Source organism: Mauremys reevesii, linkage group 10 (genome assembly GCF_016161935.1).
Source record: "Mauremys reevesii isolate NIE-2019 linkage group 10, ASM1616193v1, whole genome shotgun sequence".
Lineage (NCBI taxonomy): Eukaryota > Metazoa > Chordata > Testudines > Geoemydidae > Mauremys > Mauremys reevesii.
The window spans coordinates 24,051,796-24,073,372 of NC_052632.1; the positions used below are offsets into that span (position 1 = coordinate 24,051,796).

The window sequence follows — 21,577 nt, forward strand, 5'->3', positions numbered from 1 at the left end:
TGCACTCTAGAAAGTGTAACTCAAAATTGAACTCCCTTTAAATATATTTTTAAAGGTGAATTTCATGTTTCTCACAGATATTGGATTGTCAGTAGTAGAAACTGCCCTCAGCAAAACCAAACTTTTTTTTTCAACGTTTGTGCTGTAGAAAAAGCTATTATCCATCTTAAACGAGCACACAACCTCACAAATATTGAACACATGCTGAATTTATATAAGATTAATCTCCAAATTATACTGTGTAACTCAGTCAAAATGCAGAATAGTGCTAATATTGACAAGTAGGAGAATATAGTTCTCTATCTTTGGCTTCCAATATGACAGTTTCTATATCACCTCTAAGATAGATCCAGACAACAAACTCTGATATCTTTGCCTCCTTTTAATCATCCAGTAAGAAGTATTGGACCCTGAAATTAGACACTAAATTCTTATGTTCTATGTCCAATGCCTTTTTCATATCAATCTTGGGACTTGTCTGAGCACTCACTGTTTGCTTCTCCAAAAGTTCTTTGAGAAGCTTTTGGCCTTCAAAGTAAACTTGAACCTAAAACCATTCAGCGGACTTTTATCTGTGTCATACACATTTTGCAATAAGCTATTTCCAAGACTTCTATGGTAAAAGAGTCTGAAGGTCTTGGATGCTAAGGGGTTCTCCCCTTTTCCAATTACTTTATTCTAAGCAAGCTGCTTCTGTATCTGAAAGGGCACATCTTTACTTCTAAGGTGTCCCCCTCCTGCCTGGATGCAGCATTGCAGGGGATTTTGCCTCTAGTAGTCACTTTATCCACCATCCCAGCTGATCTTGTCTTAAGGTCTAAGGCCTTGAAGGTCTGTTTCCTAGCAAAGGAGAAATCAGTGACGTGGAATCTGGTATACTCTAAATGTAGCTTGTTCTGTTTACACCTGGAATGAAGGTGGTCAAACAGCATCCAGGAAATCTCTCCTTTCAATAAAAAGTCTAACATCAATGCCTTTTCCCCCAGGGAGCAACTCTGCCTCAACAACTGAATCTAACCAGCGACCAGGACAGACACCAAATACTACTGCTGCTCATAAAGCTCCCTCTCCAAAATAACCTGCCACTATACAGAACCGTGCAGAACACTAACACTAACACAGTATGTCTTCCCAAGGCTGACCTTATGGACTGGTCTACACTACGGTGGGAAATCGATCTAAGATACGCTACTTCAGCTACGTGAATAACATAGCTGAAGTCGAAGTATCTTAGATCGAATTACCTACCGTCCTCATGGCGCGGGATCGACGTCCGTGGCTCCCCATGTCGACTCCGCTACCGCCGTTCGGGTTGGTGGAGTTCCGGAGTCAACAGGAGCTCATTCGGGGATCGATATATCGCGTCTAGATGAGATGCGATATATCGATCCCCGAGAAATCGATTGCTACCTGCCGATATGGCGGGTAGTGAAGACGTAGCCTATGTTCACACACAAAGAAAAAGAACATAGAAACCTACGTGTAAAAGCAACACCTGGCAACATCTACCATGACAATGTTACCATTTAACATTTACACAGGCGTTGCCTGGAGCTGAACCAGTTTGAAGCCTCATGATGCTAGGCATACTACAAACATACAATAAACGCCAGTCCCTGTGCTAATGCAAACATATTAAAAGAAAATTATGGAAATCAGCCAGAAGAAAGCCTTGAACAATATAGACGATGATGGAAAGTATGAGGAGATGGACTTTTACATACAAAAGCATAGCAATGTACACATGTCATTGCCATAATGGGTAATAAGATTTGTCAAATAGAGTACCTGTGGTGAGGATAAGGGCCTACTATCACCAACTAAAACCAATGCAAGAAAAATTCAGAGATCAAAGTGTTATAACATCATCCACGTCCAATGTTCCATTCCCACACTCAAAAATATATGGGACGTCGTATTTCCTCCTTGTTAAATAACAAAAACTAACACCTTTTATAAAACCAAGGATCTCCTGAATATTTTGAATAATTTATTTAAATACACCAGTGCTTATTGTTGCATTTTCAACCAGGACTATACCCAATTTATGTGTATAATATAACCCATAGAGCTAAATGGGCATTATTTTTAATGTATTATCATTAGCTTCCAATAAGTTCGGCTTGCCTGCAGGTAAATCCACTTTTTTTTAAACTGGTGGGGTTTTAAGCAGTGAGGTTTGTGGTATATTATGAAATTCATCCAACTCTGGTTTCAAGAAATTAACTACTCTATGGAACACTATGGTCCATATACTCTCTCTCTCTCTCACACACACACACACACACACACACACACACACGTTTGATTTAGCTAAAACAGGTGTGATGGGGTGTACTAGACCCTTTGAGGCCCCTGCTAGAGGCCCTGCAGTCCTAACCACACCCTGCCCCAGGGAAAAGAGCAGTAGAGTTGGGTCCTCCAAGCTAGCTAGAGAGGCTGCAGGGGAGGCAGCCAATCAGAGCCCAACAGGCTCATAAAGAAGGAGTTGCAGTGCCTGGACAGCTCAGTTACTGGCTAGTGCTAGAGGAGTGAGAATGATGCTCCTGGCTGGCTGCTGCAGAGCACTCTGGACAAAGCAGTTGCTGGCTGGGAGTCTCCACAGTTAAAGAGCCTGGGGAGAAACTCTGCTTTAGCAAGGATAGGGTTGTGAAGTTCTCCAGGCACAGAGGCCTGGGAGAGAGAGCCTCACAAAAGGGGCAGAGACTGTTATAAGCTCTCTAGGTGAAGAGGCCTGAGAGAGGCTTAAACAGGGAGCAGACAGAGGACCCAAGAAGCTGATGGGATGTAGACCAGGGAATGTAGCAATAGCCATCAGTCAAGAAAGCAGCAAGTGGCTGCTAATTGTAAGGTCCCTAGGTTGGGACCTGGAGTAGTGTGTGGGCCTGGGTCCTCCCACCAGCCACAGGCGGAGTGGACAAAGCTCAAGAAAGGGAAAAGTTTTGTTTGGAGCCCGAGAAGGGGCATAGTGCTTAAACAGACCCAGAGGCAGGACAGAAGACACCAGGAGAGGTCCAACTATTTGTTGGACTGTGTTATCCTGGAAGGGATTTGTTTGCTTCACATACAGACTGTGTGGGACTCAGCCGGAGGGATGAGTTGCTGAAGACCTACCACAATTAGAGAGACAGAGAGTGTGCGGATAGGAGGCACTCACAAGAGGTGGGTGCCACCATGTTCCGATAGGACTTTCATATTTTGAAGGAATCATCTATTTAAGTGTTTTTACAGCTATTGTGTCATGTTTTCATGTGTGTCACTTCAGGCAGAATCAATCATGTCATTGATGGCATTAATTACCCATGAGAAGTTTCTGGCTTGGGATGTCTTTTTGGAACTGATGTCACATCATATAATATGATGGACAAAACTTGATCTGATGTTATGTTATAACAGCACAGCTTAAAGAGTAGGAATAAAGCTGTTCTTTAGAGGGCATAAAAATATCTGAACAACAAGGTGGTTGGAAAAATCTTTTCAGATGATTAAGATAGTGCCATGGCTATTAAAAAATTTCTATTCTATTACTGTAAGCTCTGGAGCCAGTTGAAAAAACATGGACTTTTTTTTAAAGTCTCTTTTTTTAATCCAAAATTATTTAAATTAATCTTTATTCATGCTACTTTAAATCCTTGATGGGCCTTTGTTTTTAAAAAGAGAATACAAAAAAGCGAAAACAGAAGATTATTTTGAACAAAACAATTAAGTTCTGGATATCTCCTGGCTCTGCACAGACTAAGATGACAATTTCATCAGCACTGTATAAAGATCTCCCAGCTACATTTTTAGACCAACAAGGCCTAATAAACACTCCAAGCCGGACCATGACCTATAGAGATCCACATATGTAGATTTGTGGTGGGGAGGGGTTAGCCACTAACGTGGCATCATGAGAGGATCAATGGGCAGGCCCGATGGGGAGCCAGGCAGGGGTCATGTATTGCCCTTGGCATCCTGCAGAGAAAGACCCTCAGGCAATATTAACTTTTCCTCAGAGGCCCCTGGCTCTGGGAAACATGCCCTAGAGGGAGCATGTGGGGCCAGGGCAGCCCTACTGCAACCATGCAGTCAGGGAGCTGAGAAAAGTTGTACACATCATTCCTGGAGCAAGTATCTCTGAAGACAGCCTTAGCCTAAAACCTGCAAACCCCTCATGAGTACAGTGGCTAAAATCCTGCCTGCTTCCATAAGAGGGAAGTTACCTGATGTCCAGTGGATTAATTGGAGTAAAGAGTGATGGGGAATCTCAAGTCTTTTCTTCCTCTTTTCCACACCTCCCCCAGGTTTTCCATGGGAGGATATGATTTGGCCTTCAGTCATTTGGATGTTTCTCCTCCCAACTAGTGGAAATCTTCTAGCACCTGAGTCTACCAGCCATGCCATGACTCATTCCTTACTCCATGAGTAATATCATTGACCTTAATGGGACTACTCACAAGAGTAAGGGCTGAAGGATCAAACAGTGACACCTACAGGCCAATCAAAATGAAAATGATGAGGTATGAGTGCAGCTTAGTTCAATGCTTCAGAAAAAAAATAAGTGAGAATTCTGCTTGATCTGAGAGGAGATCTGTATCCTGGTGGATAATAAAAAAGTAGCAATCTTTAATAAGTGATTTTAGAATAATATCCTCTGTGGAATTAATGTAAAACACACTGCATTTTATAAACTGGATTGCTTCTTATGTTTTGACCAAGATCAAGCTCTGTGTTTTGCCAAGGGATTATATCCTGCCGTTGCAAAGGGATGGCTCCAATCTAATACAACTTTACCTTTGCCATTTCTAATTATTTGAATCTATTGCGTGAGAATGCCATACACTTGGGTCCCAGACACTCCCATTTATTTATACTAACATTTATTGGAACCAAAAGCATGCCTTGCAAATCACAAATACGATTAAAGAAAGAAATGACAAAGAGAAAGACAATAGCCAGTTACCCTCTCCTGGTTTTAGACCTTGTTGGTCTAAAAATACAGCTGGGCATAGTTGGGTTGTGATGGATTTATATGTGAAGCTTCATCTACCCCTTACAATCTCCAACATATTATATACATCCAAATTACATAATTATAAAAACATACATTGCATTAGTTCTCATCTAATTAGCATGAAGTATATGAATATTATGTGTTTTGCGCAATGCATACAATACACATGCATAAACTTCAACTGGCATGATGTTTGCTGTCCTTGCTATTTTCAAGTTATTTTTCTTTTGTAACTGGTTTATTACCACTTATTATGCACTGATGAATTTTCACAAGGCCACTTTTACTCTTCTCCCAATATTAGGGACCTGTTTGTCCTTGAACTGGCTTTTGGCAGGACATTTTGTGTATTCATTCTATTCTAATTTAAGTACATTCTGTGGTCAAAATAGCACCTTTGTCCTATGCAGCAGCAACTGTAAGCAAATGTATTTAATAACAAGGTCACTAAGGTAACAATCATGTCAAAACTGGGCTGAAGCCAGCCACGTCAGTACAAATATCATCCAGACTTATTAATTTAAAAATGACCCTTATGTCAATTACCAATACTCTCCCGTTGGAGTTTTCCATTTATTGAGGGTTTCAATCCATTAGTTTAGGGAGCTGGATTATATAGTGTTGCAACTATGTTTCTCTCTCTTTCAGATGCCAAACTACTAACATAAGTTGCATTCTGCAACATCTTATAAGTGTGTTGTAAGTATTATAATCAATATAACTTGCACAATTAATATTGTTTTAAAGCTAAATGCTATAATAGGATGGACTCCAATAATATTTAATTCTTCCAATCAATTAACTGGTTTCAAAATGTAGTTGATTTACTTAGTAACCTCATGCAATTATTCACCAAATATATAAAAGATGAACTCAGGTTTATTTCAAGAGAAACTATAAATGAAAGTCCAATTTTGCAATGGGTATTGAAAAATCGGGGAGCAACATCACAGACTCATCACCAAACTTTGGTTGCCTTTCAATTGCCACTGGGATAAATTTAGGTACTGGTATACCTGGTTTGAAAGACTATTCAGAGAATAGTTATCTACGGATTAATGTCAAATTGGGAGAATATCTAGTGGGATCTTGCAGGTAGGTTCACCAGACAGCAAATATGAAAATCAGGACAGGGTGGGGGATAATAGGAGCCTATATAAGAAAAAGACTCAAAAATCAGGACTGTCCCTATAAAATCAGGACTTCTGGTCACCTAACTTGCAGGGGGTCAGTCCTGCTTTGGTACTATTCAATATTTTCATTCATGACTTGGATAATGAAGTAGAGTGCATGCTTATAAAATTTGACACCAAGCTGGGAGGGATTGCAAACACTTTAGAGGACAGATTTAAAATTCAAAATGACCTTGACAAATTGGAGAATTGGTCTGAATTCAGCAAGATGAAATTCAATAAAGACAAGTGTAAAGTACTTCTCTCAGGAAGGAAAAAATCAAATGTACAACTACAAAATGGGGAATAATTGTCTAGGTGGTAATACTGCCAAAAAGGATCTGGCGGATACAGTGAACCACAAAAAGAATGTGATGCAGCTGCAAAAAAGGCTAATATGATTCTGGGGACTATTAATAAAAAGTGTGTGTAAGACACAGAAGGTAATTGTCCTGCTCTACTCCATTAGTTCTCAACCAGGGGTCTGGAGCCCCCTGAGGGGCCACAAGCAGGTTTTAGGGGGCCACCAAGCAGGGCCAGTATTAGACTCAATGGGGCCCAAGGCAGAAAGTCAAAGCCTCACCATGCAGAGCTAAAGCCTGAGGCCCCGCCACCTGAGACTGAAGCCAAAGCCCTGTGGTGTGGAGCCCTGGGCAATTGCCCTGCTTGCTAACCTCTGACCGTGGCCCTGGCTTTTATATGCAGAAAAACAGTTGCCACAGGTGGGCCATGGAGTTTTTATAGCACATTGGGGGGCGGGGGCTCAGAAAGAAAAAGGTTGAGACTCCCCTGCTCTACTTAGTACTGATGAGGCCCCAGCTGGAGTACTACATCCAGTTCTGGGCACCACAATTTAGGAAGGATGGGGACAAATTGGAGATAGTCCAGAGGAAAGCAACAAAAATGATAAAAGGTTTAGAAAACCTGAAATATGAGGAAAGGTTGAAAAAAATCTGGGCTTATTTGGACTTCAGAAAAGAAGACTGAGTGGTGACCTGCTAACAGTCTTCTAATAAGTTAAGGGCTGTTATAAAGAGGACGGTGATCAATTGTTTTCCATGTCCACTGAAGGTAGAACAAGAAGTAATGGGCTTAATCTGCAGCAAAGGAAATATAGATTAGAGTTAGGAAAAACTTTCTAACTATAAAGCTTCCAAAGGAGGTAATAGACTTCCCATCACTGGAAGCGTTTAAAAACACATTGGACAAACACCTATCTGTGATGGTTTAGGTCTACTTGGTTCTGCCACAGTGCAGGAGACTGGACTTGATGACTTCTCAAGATCCCTTTGTGCCCTACACTTTTATGATATATCAGCACAGTTTAGAGCTTTCCACATAGCTGAAAACGTCCTTAAGTAAAACTATGGAAATGGAAGTTTTGCTGATCATGATTGTTGCCAGCATTTGATCACGAGACAAATAGACTTAGGGCCAATAGCTGGAAATCAGTTTATCAGAATATCTCTCTCATGTAATTACTAATAAACTATAAGATAACATGACCAACTACACTTTTTTTGTTTTGTTTTTAGTGGGCGTTAACACTGAGTATGCCAACAATATACATTGAAAAGCAATACCACGTCTGTCCATTGTTGGGGCAGCTCGTCCAGGTCTGCGGAGGCAATTCGGTGGCGGCAACTCAATCGCCCCACTTCGGTCTTCGGCAGCAATTTGGCAGTGGGTCCTTCACTCACTCTCTTCATCTTCGGCGGCAGCTCAATAGGGTTTTTCTTTCTTTTTTTTCTTTCTTCACCGCTTGGGGCGGCAAAAGAGATGGAGCCAGCCCTGCATATACACATTTTATAAGACTTGCATGGTGACTCTATGAAGTAACATCTGTCCTGTGCTGTTGCTTACAATAGATTCATAGTACTTATAAAATACAAGAAAAACTGGCAAGAGTGATAATCAGGCTACTCAGGTAAAAAAGCATATTGCTACCAAGAATTCTTTTAACTTAATACATCGGTAGCTGTTAAGTTCCATATATATTTGACTCATCTATAACAAAGCAAATATCTCCTAGGCACAATCCCTAACATTCAATGACAGCATTAGCAACAATCAGTCTCAATTTGGATAGTTCTCTTACCAGTAGGACAAATGCTGCATTCTCCTTTAGCCTCTCTCATAATGTCACTCAGATAGGAAAAAAGTAAAATGTAAGTTAATTTTCATGTAACAGAGTCAAATTCAGAGGTGTGTAATATGGCATAAGTGTGGTTCCCTTAAATTACTCACACCTAATTACCAATATGTGAGTTAGAGAAAAATCTTGCACTGGTGTAAGCTTTCTAAACTGAGAAGCTGGAGGAAGGAGCAGGGTGACATAGATCTTGGCTTTTTTTTTTTTAAACTTTACACCTTTGTACACACTCCTGTTAAAAGTTCTTGTTTCCTCTTCAATGTGTACTTATACCAATTTAGCCTCCATTAGAGTCTGAAGACTGAATTCAGAAATGGACTGGAATGGTATGTTACACACACTGCTAAATTGGTGTAGGATGAAGTAAGTAGCTAAGCATATCTAAGTCTAAAATAGACTACGTTTGTGTGATGAATATATTTGGGAAGGGAGTGGGTTTGGCAGAAAATTTACATTACAGCAACTAAGACTCCCTGTAGACTCACCTCTGAATTTGGCCTAGAGTTACTTGTTGAATTGATTATTCTGAATTGAATGTAGGTCAGAGGCATAATCCCCCATGGGATACTGTTTGTCCATTTGTCCACATACTTCTGGAAGCACCTTGTAGTTTATAAAGCATGTGAATCATGAGGGGCTGACCTGTAATCATTTATGAATTCTGTATGCGACCTGGTTACTGGAATAGTTACTGTACGGCTATATTGGATTATTGGAATTTTTATATGCATATGATGGTTTAATGTCAGGTGGCTGGGAAATAATCAGGAAGGCCAGATAAGCATTTCAAGGATGAAGGGACAATGCCTGAGCTATAACTATGAAGAACCTACTTCCCTGGCTTCAGCCGAATGAGCTGGCCTGTTTGCTAAGGCTGAGAGCCAAAATATCAGAAGGACAATGAAGAGTAACAAACACTCACTCTGACCAGAGGTGAGGCAGTTGTTTAGGAGCTATTCAGAAACAGAGAGACTTTGCACTGAAGGGTCTGAAATATTTAAGCCTTCCTTCCATCCCAGGGTGATAGCACTTTAAGTAAGATAGACATACATATAGATCTTGCATTGTTTTAAAAATACTTGCTCTCTTACATTATGCCTTATCACTACTGTTAAGATTAAACAATACTTTTGTTTGAGAAAGCTGTCTGGTCACTGTATTCATCACTGGTCCCAACTTCCAAGGGGAAGGAAGAAACCTGAATCCCTTCAGACCCTTTGTGGTTAGCATAGTTGATCTACAGAGTTTTGTGGCCTGGGACCCAATCTAAGCGTGGGAACACCACTGATTCCACCCTAGAAAAGGTAAGGCCATGGGGGGTGCTCTTAGAGAGGCCAGAGAAGAGCCAGAGGTGCACCTAGCCCTGTAACCATGACAAAGTGAAAAAGTATTCACAGAAATGAAGTATTTTGATTGGCGATGACTGCGAGTTTAAACAAAGCAAATTCACACACCAGACTTTACAATAAAATATCGACATTGTGAAAGAAATGCAACTTAATTAAGCACAATTAAGAGTTAAATGTATTATAAGCTAGAGTCTCCCATTTCGAAACTCAACAGCAAATTTTCCTAACAATATTCTTACAGTGCCCTGTTGTGTTGTACCAGAGGATAGATGGTTCATTTGAATTTGAAATATAATGAATTTCCTGCTTTTTACTAGGTTAGTCACAATCTTCATATTCTTTTAATTTTGTGAATAATAATATCATGCATTGGAAAAGTGTAAGTAAGCTAAGCCTTCCTACCATTTACTGGCATAATGAATAATGGTAGCCCTCCCAAAAGGGTTCCCCTCGATAGGCTAAAACAGCATACGTGGAATTCTCATACCAAAGTGGACAAGTGCGTCAAGCCACAGGACCTGCACAAACATGAACTTTCAAAAAATCAGCTAGACTTTAAAAAAAGCAGACTGGAAACAACTGGTTAAAATTAGGCAGCACTTTTCAATTTCCCCCCTGGACTAAGTATTCCATTTTCAAGTGGATTGTGCCAAGAAGTTTACTTAGAACTAAGTCATGCCAGGAGTTGTTACATCAAGTGACTTGAAGTAAATAAACATTACACACTGAAAAACTGCTTTGTCTCTCTAACATAAAAATAGCAGGTAGAAGTGTTACAGTCCCAAACTGCAACTGCTACCATGCAACTCCCAAACCAAGGGTAGGTTTGCTCAAAAGACAAAAATCAAAGCTTCCAGAACCTGCTTATTTGTTTGTAAAAAAGGACAGCTCTTTTCCATCATAATATGTAACAAGTGTTTCAAAACTCCTAAAGTCACTAAAAACAATTTTCTGTTGAGGTATGCCAATTACTCCGAAAGCTGTGATTAAACATTTACAAATTGAGCACGTCTCCAAGGAGCCATGGAAAATCTGTAAGACACATCCGTCCCACTGGCATCTGCTTATATCTTCACATATCGAACTCCAGGTTCTAAATGCAATGTGTGTTCTTATTATTCATGTATGTAGTACCCCCAGAAATTAACTCCATAGATCAAATGTGGTCCATGAAGAATTCCCAGAGAGTTGATTCTAATAATTTTTTTTTAATTGCTGAATTGGAATTTTCCATTACCCCATAATTATGCTACTTCAGCTGTTAAAACGGATTAGTGATGAGCAATGTCTAGTATAATTATGCAGCCATTAGGGAAGTAAACTAACTCAAAAACAAATTCAAGGGTGCTAAACCCAAAGAAATGACCCAGAAAGAGGGATGATTTTTATATAGACAAATTACACAACAAATAGGCAACTGGACTAATTCTCCCAGTCACTCCTGATTTACACTGACTAGTGTGACTCCACTGAATTTAGATACTAGTTTTACACCAGTCCATGTCAGAGGAAACTCAGAATTCCTTCTCTCATCCATAGGACTTATCTGAAAATTCAGTGACCACATATTTCAGAGTAACTGCATAAATGTGAAACAAGAATAAAGACAAAGAAGAATGCACGGGAAGGGAGCGGATCTCATGTGAAAAAACTAAATTACTATAGGTAATAGGTAGCTGAACCCCAAGTTTTGGCAGTTTGGTTTTAGGAGCATCTCTACTTTAAGCAAATCCCCTTAGTGGGAGTAAATCAGATGAGGGATTTGGAAGCAGAAGGACAGTTTAGACACTCTCATTAAGACCAATTATTTAAATAAATGGTCTGTAATATACACTGAGGTAAAAAACTGAACTATTTTGTCTTCCACTGCACTATTTTTCCTTGCTCCAATTGACTATAAAATACACCGCCTCTTACAGCAGTTAGAATGATTAATTGAAATCCCAAGTATCCCCCCAGCTGCTTTGTATTGAATACATAAATACAGCATGGCCTAATGTCAGCCTTGTCACAGGAGACAAACAAGTCTTGAAAAACCTACTTCATATTCAAGGACCAGAAGGAGAACTATTAGTGACTTAGTCCCTGGGTTATAAAAATAAGTGCAATACATGTATTAAAACATTTTCTTAGTTGTGTTCAGTCTGTTATTGTTTGGGAGTCTTCCAAAGGAAAGAACTGAGCAACTGTAGGTTTTACTCGCTCACAGCTGATTCAGATGGAAACAAGGGACAGATGGGAAACTTAAGAATGATTCAGTTCACTCACAGATAGGGAGGATTTTTAAACATGATACATTGAGATTTTTCACAATAGTCTATATTTTCCAGTCCATCAAGAAACAAGAGCCATTCAAAGATTATTGCTCTTATATGCTAAAAGAGCCAGTTTTGGTTCACAGAACTACACCAACTACAACTTCTGTTTCAGTAAAAACACTTCACCTTAAAATGATTTTAATGACAAAACTCCACATTTCTCTCAATCCCTTCAAATTGGAGAGTAGAAGTAAAGTGTCCGTGGTCAGAGTAGTGTTGCTGTGTTCAAAAGTCTTCTGTTTCATTTCTAGTGATTGTATCGGAGTCAACAACTATAACCACAACATGACTTCAGTGATTTCTTTAATCTAATCTCCCATCAAATAGGGGGTGATGACAGTACTTAGCTGATTATTAGATGAAAATTCACAAAAGTCATATAAATAAAGATTTTCCAAGCCTGGATAAGGTGGTCACTGTAGGATGAATGTGTTTAGCTCAGACACCTGCAAATCAATGGCCAAAATACTGATGCAGCCCCAGTTCCATGGTCTGAAGCTACTTCTTACACTATGTGGCATTGTCAGAGCCTACCAAGGGAAATTAGTGGAGGATGTTGCAAATCAAAAAGGAAAAGAAATATATATAAAGCAAATCCTAATATTGTGCATGACCAAATCATCATGGAGAGAAAGCAGTAACTAATACCTTATGTGACTAACCCAAACCCTTCTGAGGACCAGAAGCCACCTAGAGTGAACCCAAAAATGACCGAGTGTTGATGTCCATTGCAGCCACAGATACACGTTTCAGTCCATCTTCACAAGTGTCTCCATCAACGGGCCTGCTTACAGAGTCTTGTATACAAGTTCCAGCTGTCTTCTCCAAGTAGAGCCCCCTGAGGAAGTGGCAGTTCAAGTGTCCCCCAGCATTCACCAGAAGTGAATTTTCCCTTGGCACAACAGCATTTTCATCAGCCTAGGTTCCTTTTTTCATTCATTCATCCCAAAGGAATGATGTAATTCCTAGTCAGGCAAAGCCTTGCTTTGTCTGAGCTCTTGATAAGATCACAGTATAAAGAGCTATGTATCCAGGTTGTATCCTATAGCTATTTAAATAAGACATTTTAAAGCAAACAAATGATCCACAGGCTTTAGGGGTGAAACTCACTGTGACTTCCATGACCTATCTCTGTGATGGAGGAATTAGGAGGAAACTGCGAATACAAACTCACACAGAGGAGCACAGGGTCCTCGGTATTAATGAGCCAAGGTCACAGGTGATAAGTAAGATGGTTTAAGTTACACAGTTACCAAAGGGTAACTTGAACCATCATACACATTACCTGTGTTCAGCTAATTGACATTAAGACGCCCCAGTCACAATATGAGTCGAAGTGGGCAGGAGTCTGAACTGGTGTTAGAGACATGCCAATTAGTAGGAAGAAGGTATAAAGAGGTACAAGTTTAAGCAGATGGTGGCCTACTTGAATTTACACCTACTTGCATATTCTAATAAGATGTTACTTCTCTCTTCCCACTGCTCAGCATATATGTTATTCCACCTTAGACTCCCTTCTACTCACCCAACATGTTTTGCATCATTCATATCTTTAGCAGCCAATTATGTATCTGTCTATAACCTATAATTAGAAGCCAAACTATGTATTTCTGACTATTTAAATCAGAACTGCTAGGTGCTGATGTTTACTTATTTAAATATGTTTATTAAAAAACGGATTATTATTTATATTGTGGTAGCATGTAAGAGCCGCAGTCCTGGACTAGTGCTCCATTGTGCTAGGTACTGTTCAGCATATCTAAGCAGCAACGTCCTGAAGCCATCAGTTCATCTCGCAGAGCTTGACTATCTACCTATTCTTAATATTGTTATTCTCATCCTCTTTCCACACCCTCTGTTTGTTGTTACACCAACTTGTTGTGACTTATTTTAAATTACATTGTAAACTTCTCGGGATTTCTCTCTTTCTGATTTGTACAATACTTAGAACAATTGACCCTGATTATAACCCAGGTCTCTGGACCTTACCACAATACAAACAATTCATATTAGTTTGTGAGTTGTGAAAAAAATCTAATGAATTGGTTACAGCAATAGTCTTCAAAAATAAACATGTAATTACATTATAATTATACAAGTATCAGAGGGGTAGCTGTGTTAGTCTGGATCTGTAAAAGCAGCAAAGAGTCCTGTGGCACCTTATAGACGAAGTGGGTATTCACCCATGAAAGCTCATGCTCCAATACGTCTGTTAGTCTATAAGGTGCCACAGGACTCTTTGCTGCTTTTATAATTATACAGTAACCTTCAAAATACATGTTGGTCATGGTATTAGGCTTGCAGCAAAAGTTAGTGGGTAAAATCCTGTGTTATGCAGGAGGTCAGATTAGATAACCATAATGATCCTTTCTGCCCTTAATTTCTAAGAATACAATTAATTTGTTAATAAAATTCAGCATGCTAGTTTTTTTACATTCACTATGTTTCTCACTTAGCGGCAGTAGCACATTCTGTGACCGCTCAAAATTCTGCAGATACCTTAATTGGCCACAATTAAACAGTATTCTTTTCTAGGGATTGTCATTGATATTCTAAGCACTAAACATAATATCACTGTGAATGAGAGTTCATCTACATGTTCCAAGCCTCAATCTCTTAGCTGTAAGGAAGGGTATGCATTGGCTTCTAACGACTAAAAAGATGTAATATTGGAAACATGATCTCAGGATTGTTTACATAATGAAATCTAGTTGTTTAGTATATGTAACACATTAATCCCAAACCAGTGTAAAAATAATGTTATTGCTCAGCTTAATAACAAATGTGCTGTATGTACAAAATACAAATCAATATTTTGTGAAAATCTGATGGCTCACTTGATCTTTTTTCATCTCTTATACAGGAACAAAACTCTACCAACTATTCATATGAAAACCTATATCTTTCCTAAACGAAACAGCTTTGTGGCAAAGTAGTCAGCTATGTGCCAGAGGAACTGAGAAGACAACTGCATCCAGTTTTACATGGGATCTAGCTGCCATTACTGTGATAGAGTAATATGAGTACCTTGCCTGTGGTCTGATTGATCTCTGCAAGCATAAAGGCCTCCCCAGAGAAGCTCAGAGGACAGAGCTAGCAGGATTTTGCCTAGAGAGGTATTCCCCAAAAGCATATTCCAGCAGGAGTTTTGCCTACTCAGGCATTAATTCCCTAAAGGCTTTTCCCCCTAATAAAATAGCATATTGATGATACAATCATTCTGAGGACTTTAAAAGATGTCCTATTTGTTTGATTTGTAGTAGCTTTTTTTCTTTTTAATAAAAACATTTCAGCACAAAATGGTAATAGCCTTGGGACTGTCTAATTTCCCCCACAGCACAGGCTTCTGTGGTTCTCAGAGCAGAGGACTGGGGTTAATTTATTCCCTACTAGCAATATTACCTCTCTTCTTCTGGAGTTCTCTGCAATTCACTGACTACTTTTACTCTAAATGTTATTCTCCTGTGCCTTGATTACATTGTTCTTTATCCATCAATGAATGCCAGCTTTTATATATTTATATGAATCTTTACCAAGGATCCAGCTCCTACCAAAAAACCCAAAAGCTGCTGGATGCCATGAACTCTTCATTACATCGACTGCAGGACTGACTCTAATTCTGCACATATGATCAAACTCCCCATTGATTCCCATGCAAGGATGCCGTAACTTAGAGCAATCCCTAAGGATGTTTTAAATTGTACTGGGAGCTAGGTAGACCACACAGCAGACCCATAATTTGGAGGACACAAAGGTGGCCTAAAGCCACCCTTATTCCTCCTGCTCCCTTCCAGCCTATGCTGCCCAGAATCTGGCCCTAATACCAGGGCCGGCTCTAACTTTTTCGCCGCCCCAAGCAAAAAAGAAGAGCGCTGCCCTGCCGTACCCCACCCCGCAAGCGATGCGACGCCGAAACCTCGCCCCCAAGCACTATGCTGCCCGAAGCCCCGCCCCCCCGAGCGCTGCACCGATGAAACCCCGAGCGCCATGCCGCCCGAAGCCCCGCCCCATGCCATGCCAAGGCCCCGCCCCCCCGAGCACCGCACCGTGCCAAAACAAAAAAAACCCCTCCAGCGCTGCCCCGACGAACGGAAAAAAAAAAACCCGAGCGCCGCCCTGCCCCAATGTGCCGCCCTAAGCACATGCTTGGTCGGCTGGTGCCTGGAGCCAGCCCTGCTAACTACCCACGTTGGAATTTGGCCATCCACCACCCATTAACTTCCTATTCTTGCAAAATGTGTGAAGAAGCCCTAATAACAAGTGGCAAGCCAAGGTATTAGTTAGAGTCTCATCTAAGACAGTGTCTCCAGCAGCAGTGTCATTAATGCTGCATTGTGACATTGGTTCAATACCAAATGAGTAAGGAATGCCAGAAACCTCTTTTTTCTGCAGTACCCAGATTTTCTTTGAAGTCTCCATTCTACCATTAGAGACATCTCACCTTTACAAGATCCAGCCTGACGGGACTGAACCTAAGATCTGACAGAATCACAGCTCAATGTGCTTTTCCTACTTGAAGGTGCTACACTTGACATTTTGCTTTCCCTTAAGGCACATCTCTACAGAAGATATTATCCTATTAGTACAACATCAAATTATATTTTAGTCTTTCCAACATTTCCTCCTTTGAGTAGTATGGCATGTTCTCAAGAGCTGCTAAAAAGGATGCTAGCATAGAGTACAATATTCTTACTGACATGTTTGTACATTTTTTGCATCATGGTCTCCTTGCAATTAAATAATGACATAGAAAACTATACTCTATGCAAGGGCCATGTGGTAGGGATACGCTAAAGGTGCCTGGAACCTGGGACAAGTGTCTTTTCATGTAGTTATAAACTAAAGCGAATAATAATCTGACACTGTGACCATGTTGTAGGCCTGAGACCTCATAACCCACTCACCCTCATATTAAACCAGCCTTGAGCGAAACTCAGGGAATTCACCACTAAAATTGAAAAAAGGAATGTTCTGCTGCTGATAAAGCACCCCCACCTCAGGAATGTCCCTCATGAGAGTTATAACCACCAAGGTTTTACCTATATAATGTAAATGAAAAACAATTATCTTTGGGAACCATTTCTGGACTGCAGTTCACCATCAAGCTGCTGGAATTCTGACCCCTGTGCACGATTGTGATGTGCAGAGGCATCGCCTGAAACCCCCAGATGAATTAACCCTGACTGGCCATCAGGTGAAATTTGTCTGTATATTGGGAGTGGTGAGCATAAGAGATTTGCTTGGTATATGTATTCTATGTGTGTTGCTAATAAAGATACGTTTAGAGCACAACTGTGTAAGGCTCTTTCACTGAGAAAAGGTTCCACAGATGCGTAGAACCCTGAACCCCGAGAGAAAGGGCAGGTACTTAAATTGACCAGGTTTCTTTCTGGGTCCCATGGGTAAGGAGAGGGGCCATACAGCCTGAGCCCTTGTAAGGGAGAGGATAGGGGGGTACCCTAAATTGACTGGGTCACGCCTTGAGCCCTCGGTAGGGTATAGGCGGGGTGCCTTAAATTGAGCAGGTAACAATGTAATATTACAGCTTTTTTTTTAGTGATTTTGAGCTGCACTGAGTTACATGGAGTAATTCCAGCTCAAGATTTCTATGACTGTATAAAACATATGACGAGCACCAACCATAGCCAAGAATAAAGTCAAATCCTATTCACTTTCCTCATCCAAGCAATCCTATTGAATGAAACTTCCTACTGAACTTCACACAGAAATGTGTGCAGAAAAGAGGAATCCATATGAGATCATCCTGCTCAGCAACCAGGAGGCAGGTGGTGTGACATCGTGTAAGAGAAGAAGAAAGACTTAAGGAAGTTTGCACAAATAAGATGATATGGTGAACTTCCCGACAACACAGCTGGTGAAGCAATCTGTAGTTAGTAATCCCTGCTGCTCTGCTCTTCACTCTCCCAAGCCAGTGAATTATATCAGACACAGGAGACCCTGGCAAGTGCAGTCAATAGCACAGCTTTATTTAACTAAGGCTCTGGTGGCCTTACTAATGGAGATGGCCACCAAGCATCATAGGGCAGACTGCCAGTAATGATGCCACACACTGTGCATCTTCCAGGTATTTGCTGCATCACTGATGACAATTTATGTGGGCTCCTGACAGGCTTAAACAGCACCTGGCTAACGTGTCTGGAAGACACACATTGTCAGTGAAATGTTGGGGTGCACCGTAGCTTGGAGAAGAACAGCACTGAAAGGCAGAGCAGAACATATACCACACCCTTCCTGGGGATGCTTCTGCAGAGAGACCAAGTGCCTATTAAGAATGAAAAACCACCAAGACTTCACTTGCCCATCTCTTTGTACTCTGCACACGGGTGGCTGCAGGGTGGTGGGAAATGATCTGCCTTTCCAATTTTAGCTGTTGGGTCCAGTTTATTACAAGCTGGCTGAGCAGCAGCAAATCAACAGCCTACACCAGTGTTTCCCAAACTTGGAACGCTGCTTGTGTAGGGAAAGCCCCTGGCAGGCCGGGACGGTTTGTTTATCTGCCCCATCCACAGGTCCAGCCGATCATGGCTCCCACTGGCCGTGGTTCACTGCTCCAGGCCAATGGGGGCTGCGGGAAGCGGCGCAGGCCAAGGGACATACTGGCTGCCGCTTCCAGCCGCTCCCATTGGCCTGGAGCAGCGAACCACGGTCAGTGGGAGCCGCGATCAGCCGGACCTGCGGACAGGGCAGGTAATCAAACCGACTCGGCCCGCCAGGGGCTTTCCCTAAACAAGCGGTGTCCCAAGTTTGGGAAACACTGGCCTACACCAACTGAGATATTAACACAAACGGTCAGGCAAATATGCTATTGTTTTAGAAGCTCTGAAGAAGAGCTCTGTATAAGCTCAAAAGCTTGTCTATCTCACCAACAAAAGTTGGTACAATAAAAGATATTACCTCACCCGCCTGGTCTTTTTAATATCTTGGGACCAACACTACTACAACAACACTGCATACAACAATGCCATTGTTTTCCCATTTAGTTCAAACCCATGTAATTTTTTTTAATCACTACCAACCCCCTTCTGTGAAACATAAGTTTTTCCTCAGCCACCTGCTAATTCTTTCTCTCTACAATCAGACTTATATTTACAACTATGGGTTGTCCTCCAATTAAAAATGTAAATCACTATACAGTTCATTTTTTACTTCCGACTAAAGAGATACAAGCTCAAAAGAATTCCAGGCTACAGTCAATCAGATCTGCATTTCTTTATTTAACTACCAGTACAAGCACAAGACTTAAGCTTGTGACAGATTCTTTTGAGTCAGATTTTTATATTTAACTAAAGTGTCTTTAAAGACTGCTCTCTATTTTTAAATTAAGGGCACTGAAATTTCCTACTTTTCATTAAGAGTTTTGTATGTAATTTTCTCTTCCAGCCAGTGGAGTTAGACCAAGGATGATTTTGGACCAACAAACCTCTACAGTATGGCTAATGCAAATTTTAAAAGATTAATGATCTAAGTTATGAACTCTGTCCCGTGAATTTGTTACTAATTGCTTTTGCTGAAACCTGCCCTTCTACTCTCACCATTAAATGGTCCATCTTTCCCATAAAGCATTTGTGATTGATGCCCAGGCATGTTTCACAGCTTTTAAAGTTTCTGTAATAATTTTTTTAGCAATGGAATTTGGCTGTTTTGTCTTCAGCATCATAAACTATCATTAGTCAGTGTCTAATATTTTGGCAGGCAAGAAAGAACATTTCATTTGGTCTGAGTTTGATCAGGAAAGGTACCATTTCTGAAATTATTACCATAAGCAGAAGCTTTGAGAATTATAACTAAACAGCAAATGTATTAGCAACTTTGTTAGAGTACAAAATCAACTATGCAGATTCAGACTACTTCAGAGTCTGTCTAGTGCAGGGAAAAATTAACAGGCTTGGGTTTAGATATACACTAGTTAATACAAGAGACAAACTACATTAACCAACTGTCCTGCATTATATCCCAATTGGTTCTGCTGTGCGATAACACAACTGGGTCTTTCTCAGACTTTCAGCAATAATATTCCCTTATGTCTGACAAAGGGACTGTTCCCCACATTAGAGGTCATTCACCTTCTGTAAAAGAATAATTCCCTCCAAAGAATGAAAAACTTTCAAGCATTTTTAAATGCATGACAGTTGAAAGTGAAAAGTGAACAGGTGCAGATCATCATACCATATACTGTTATACAAAATGATTTTAAGTCAATCAGTTTGCAAGTTTCAATCAGTTCAATTCATAACAGTGTTTACTTCTGAGGATGTGGGGAAATCTCTCTCATGCTGCAGAAGATGGGTAGAGCTCTGAAAATCTGCAGGTATCCACTTTATATCCATGGACCATTTCTGTGGATACCAGCGGGGATGCAGATACAAATTTTGTATCCGTGCAGGGCTCTAATGGTAAGAGTGGGCAGGCAGCTGTGAGGAACCACCGCGTGGATCTTCCACCTGCCTGGGCAGAGGGTCTGGGAGGCAGGGCCAGGGGCTGCTCGGTCCCCATACCCAGGGCAGGTGGAGGGTCTACTGTGGCTCCCCACATCTGCCAGCGCATCTCTCCCCGACCATGTTCCGGAGGCAGGGGTGCCTCAGAGCTTCAGCCCAGCCCCCAGTGTAAAGCCCTGCAAATCCGCTAATATCCGCAGATGATTTTTGCGGATTGCGGACACACATTTGTGTATCCGTGCAGGGCTCTAAAGATGGGCATCGGAAAGAATGCAAAAGTGGGGGGGCAAGCCCCTACCACCAGCCCCACCCTCCCAAAGCCCTTCAGAGAGTGCCCCATCAACAACCCAATCCTCCCAGAGCCCCTGCCTGCCCATCACCAACACCAGCCCAACTCCCAACCTCCTCATCCCCTGAGACCTCAAGAGAGCCTCCATCCTCACCAGCCCAACCCTCTTGGAGCTCTAGCCCCCCACACACATACTCTTTACTTTACCCGCCCTGCTGATAAGCCTGGGGCCCTTGGGTAGCGGGTCCACCCTGCTTCCTAGACCCAGCCAGTCCCCAGCACTGAGAGGAGCTACCACCATGTTTTCAGTAGCCAGCAGGTAAAGGCCCAGCTGCCAGCCAGCCCAGGCATGACATGCTCCATCCAAGCCAGGTTTTAAAAAGTGGAGGAGCATGACCTCCCCTGTATAAAAAGAGAGGTCAGGCAATTGCACTCTCCCCCGCTCCATCTCCAGTGCCTATGCTGTAGAAGAAAGCAAGGCCAGGTAGGAGGGAATCAGGAATTATAAGAGAGTTGAGGGGGAGGGGAGAATCTGTCCACTGGTGGTTTCCCTCCAAATTCTGCTTTATGAGAACGGAAACTGTCGGAAGAATTTAGTGGCAATTACTACTGGAGGGCTCACCCGTGTAGTCCTTACTCTGGCCAAACACTGAGACCTACAGAAATATTTATTCTGAGAGCATAAGAAAGGCCCTGCCGTGTTATCATCAGACAGCAGAACAAGTGAGTATATGAAGCAGGAAGGTTAGTTAATAAATTTAGTGATTTTATTTCATTACTGTGTATCTACCCCTAAAGGCATATGGTGGGAGTTTTGCAACTACAAGTAGTATGGGACTGGAGGCTTC

At 41.3% G+C, this 21,577-nt stretch overlaps 1 long non-coding RNA gene across 1 annotated transcript; it reads left to right on the top strand.

Moving 5' to 3' along the window:
- The first annotated feature begins 2,513 nt into the window (after positions 1-2,513).
- LOC120373661 lies at positions 2,514-7,866 on the top strand. Its single transcript, XR_005585633.1, has 3 exons — positions 2,514-3,162; positions 5,642-5,692; positions 7,701-7,866. It is a non-coding gene; the product is annotated as an uncharacterized LOC120373661 (long non-coding RNA).
- Positions 7,867-21,577: the final 13,711 nt, after the last annotated feature.